Here is a 4851-nt window from a genome sequence, read left to right on the forward strand (position 1 = left end):
CCCAAGCATACTTCCAAAGTTGTGGAAAAATGGCTTAATGACAACAAAGTCAAGGTATTGGAGTATCCATCACAAAGCCCTGACCTCAATCCTATAGAGAATTTGTGGGCAGAACTGAAAAAGCGTGTGCGAGCAAGGAGGCCTACAAACCTGACTCAGTTACACCAGCTCTGTCAGAAGGGCCAAAAGTCACCCAACTTATTGTGGGAAGCTTGTGGAAGGCTACCCGAAACGTTTGACCCAAGTTAAACAATTTAAAGGCAATGCTACCAAATACTAATTGAGTGTATGTAAACTTCTGTAAACTTCTGACCCACTGGGAATGTGATGAAAGAAATAAAAGCTGAAATAAATCATTCTCTACTTTTATTCTGACATTTCACATTCTTAAAATAAAGTGGTGATCCTAACTGACCTAAGACAGGGAATTTTTACTAGGTTTAAGTGTCAGGTATTGTGAAAAACTGAGTATAAATGTATTTGGCTAAGGTGTATGTAAACCTCTGACTTCAACTGTATCTTTGGGTGAATCATGGATGACTCCGTCATTTGTAACAAGTTTCTGTAAATTATATTTGGTAGCATTTCTATGTCGCGTGTGTGCGTCTATCAGTTACACATACATATCAGTACATACACACAACAAGTAGGTCACATGGGAGAGAGGCGTTGTATAATGTGACTGTGTATCAGACTGTATAGTTTTAGCAATGATCAATTGTACAGCAAACTCAGTAATGAACATTACAATCCCACCCTAAAGGTCCTGAATATGGGTCAAGGCCCGTGGAAATAATGAATGCAATGTGCACTACTCTTTCAAAGTTGCTGTTATTGGTTTGGGGAGTTAAGATCTATCATCCCATCTGTTGACTGGAAAAAAATGAAGTAGCAAAGAAGCTGGGTTTTAATCAGTTATTTTAGCCTTCATCTTTGAGAGTTGAGGCTGTGTTCTTCCTATCGTCTACACTCCTTCCCTTTAATAACCCAGGGGTAGACAGACTAGACTCCCTGCCCTGTCCTGTAAGCTTACCTATGTCAAAGCAGTAGACTCCACACTGAAAAAAGTTAAGTGTGGGGTTCTTGATGTGGCATCTACGGTTCTTCAGAATTCTTAAAGGTTCTTGAAATGTTTGGAAGCCTGCAGAGGTGTCCCTTTCATAGTACACAGGAAATTGGCCTGTATAAACTGGTGTTGATTTTTCAGTGTAACAATAAAAACATAATCCTATTTTATTTGTCAAATGCACAGAATACAACAAGTGTACTGTAGTCTTTACCATGAAATGCTTACTTACGAGCCCTTTCGCACCAATGCAGTTAAAAATAAGAAAATTAACAAATACATAAAAATAAAATAGTAACACAATAAAACAACAATAACGAGGCTATATACAGTCTATATACAAGGAGTACCGATACCGAGTCAGTGTACTGGGGTATAAGGTAGTTGGGGTGATTGATTGAGGGAATGTGTACATGTAGATTTGGTCAGGTGATTAATTGAAGTACTATGTACATGTAGATAGGGGGTGAAAAGCAGAAAGTCAGGGTAGTCGTTTAATTAGCTGTTCAGCAGTCTTATGGCTTTGGGGTAGAAGCTTTTCAGGTGCATTTTGGACCCAGAGTTGGTGCTCCTGTACCGCTAGCTGTGCGGTAGCAGAGAGTGTTGATTCAGAAGTCAAATTAACACTGTAAAGAGTTAAATTAACACTCAGTGGTGTAAAGAACCCTAGTGGTGGCGTTAATAACCAGACGTGAACCAAACCCATGCCAATAATTATCAAATTTCCCAGCATGCTCTATTGGAGGTTGATTTTTAGAATTGTTCGTTTCATTATCTATGTTTTTGCATGTACATTGATTGATTAATTAATCTAATGCTACTCAAATATACAGTATATAGCATCATTATTTTTTTACTATTCCAATCTGTTACTTATTGCACCTGTTACTGATATTGTTGTTCCAGTTTAGATGTTTAAGGTTGTCTCATGTGGTTGTTTTCCCAACTCTGGCAGTAATTATTTTTAAGAATGCAGGAAGACATTCGCCAGCCTGTAGCTTGGACACTAAAAATGCTAAGTGTAATATATCCCCACTCTGGCTGGATTCCAATAGGAATTATATATCAGTTTGCAAGCCAGCATAATGTGGCCTGTAAACTGAGTTTCAGGCCACTGTGTTAGGGTAACACTAGGCCCTCAAAAGAAGGCCTTATGAAATATGTATTGCTTTGTGTTTAAGAATAAAACATTTATAACAACGTATTTACTTAGGATCTCACTTGGTGAAGGCCACAGGACTGAAAATGAATGAATGTAACAACCATGTTTCTGTCACTAGCAAACAGACTCATGAGTGGTACTGGTAACTTTAAAATTAACTCGAAAGGCACCCTGGGAAATATGCAAATAAGGCTTAAACCCCTAAAGCAGGGCTATTCAATTCCTGTCCTGGAGGGCAGAAACATTTCTGACATATATTTTTAGTATGGTTCTTCAAAAAGAAACAATCCCATTTGTTGTTCTTCAGAGACCCTAAAATGGTTCCCCTATGGCAGTGGTTCCCTACTCCAGTCCTCCAGGACCCCCAACAGCACACATTTTTGTTGTAGCCCCAGACAAACATACCTAATTCAAATGATGATGATTAGTTGACAAGTTAAATCAGGTGTGCTTGTCCAGGGCTACAATAAAATGTGTACTGCAGGAGGTACTCAAGGACTGGAGTTGGGTTCCAATTGGCACCTTTATTTTAAGAGTGCAGAAAGACATTCTCCAGCCTGCAGATTGGACATCTCCTCCAAACAGGTAGCACTTGCCTTTAACCCCACTGTGGAGGGAGGGAGAATAGATATCAGCCATACATGTACAGTATATGGCTGTGTAAGGTACGTAGTACATCTCAACTGATGTGTCAATGAATGTGTCCGTGATGGCTTTGAAGACAAATGGCACACAGTAATAGTATGGTCTGACAATTGTATTTAATTGTTCAGATGCTGTATATAATTTACCATTCTGTGGCATCACCTCCCATGTGATGTGAGTGGGTGAAACTACAACACAATACAACCTGTAAAGTGAAGTGAGTAATCATGCGTATAATCATATCACAATGCATTTTTTAAGTAGGATGGAATTATGATTTAACCAGGCCATCACCAAGGGTATTAGTCATAGCCTACATGTGTTTTGTTTAGCTCATAGAGTAGAATTATACTGCAACTGTGAGCATGTAGAAGTAATTCAGATATACTGACAGGTCCTACAGACGACGGGGAAATACATTTTTAGGTTCATTAGCATGTTCTACTGATACCAATTGGTAAAATAAAAGTAGTGGGATTTACTTCATGGAACATGGTGGACACCTCTCCAAATAGGAAAGCTATATTCCCAGCCACTCTTAGTGCATGGCCATGCCTGGGGAGGTAGAGACGTGGTAATGGGGAAATAACATGGAAACAACTTTCTCCATCTGCCTCTAATAGTGGTTCCCAACTCCAGTCCTCGAGTACCCCCAACAGCACACATTTTTGTTGTGGTCCCGGACAAACATACCTGACTCAACTCATTGAGGGCCTGATGATTAGCTGACAAGTTGAATCAGGTGTGCTTGTCCGAGGCTACAATAAAAAGGTGTACTTTTGGGGGTACGTGATCCTCTAGAACAGGGTTTCCCCAAACTCAGTCCTGTCGCAGGGTGAACGTTTGGTTTTTGCAGTAGCGCTATAGAGCTGAATAATCCAAGCTTGATGATGGATGGGTTATTAGAATCAACTGTGTATTGCTAGGGCAAAAACCGAAATGTGCACCCAGGGAAGGCCCCAGGACCCAGCCTTCGGACCAAGTTTGGGGAAACCCTGTTCTAAAGGATCATGTTCTCTCATGTTTCACAGACAGACAGACAGACAGACAGACAGACAGACAGACAGACAGACAGACAGACAGACAGACAGACAGACAGACAGACAGACAGACAGACAGACAGACAGACAGACAGACAGACAGACAGACAGACAGACAGACAGACAGACAGACAGACAGTTACTTACTTACTTGCCTGAGGCTTGGCGGTTCACCTTTTCATTTCCTTGTCAACCCTGTGTCCACTTGCTAAGGCCATTCTGTCTATAGAAACAGACACAAGTGGGTCTAAAGATGTTATTTGATTGTATTTGCTTTACCATAAGTATTGTGGAGGAGAAGTAATTTGCCTTAGGTGATCCTAGTAGAGTTTGCTGGCTAAACCCTAGCAATGACCACAAACAGACCCAATGGAGCACAAAGTAAAGCAATTGATTTCACATGACTTACCCACCTAGTACACACTTTATGGGCATGGAATATAAATATATCATAAGAAAGAATGACCTTGTGAATGCAGAATGCTACGCTTGATAGCCTACAATTCAAGACCTGGAAGAAAAACAGACACTGCATGATTTGTCAATAGAAGGCAAGTGGATATCGCATAACCTTGTTTGACAGTGTATGTAAGAATAAAACAATATAATTCAATGCAGCATATTTCATACAGTCATCATATAGCCTCCCAATTATATTACTTTGAATAATTGATCACAGCTCATGTTTTCTCAGAGTAGGCCAAAATTAGGTCATGTACTTTCAGTTCAATACATTTAACCACAAATTAATGTTTTATTTGTACCAGAGGGAGAATAAACCTTAATAGACAAGTGCCACGTGGTTTCCTCGTAGTCTACTGTGGCTGCAGAAAGAAGCGCTGCTTAGCCATAAATCTGATTTCAGACCAGCTTTTCCAACCTTCAGCCTACATCAAGCCGATGCATAAAATGACACCATTAAACCGCGCACTGATCCG

The sequence above is a fragment of the Salmo trutta genome, chromosome 23, assembly GCF_901001165.1.
Source record: "Salmo trutta chromosome 23, fSalTru1.1, whole genome shotgun sequence".
Lineage (NCBI taxonomy): Eukaryota > Metazoa > Chordata > Actinopteri > Salmoniformes > Salmonidae > Salmo > Salmo trutta.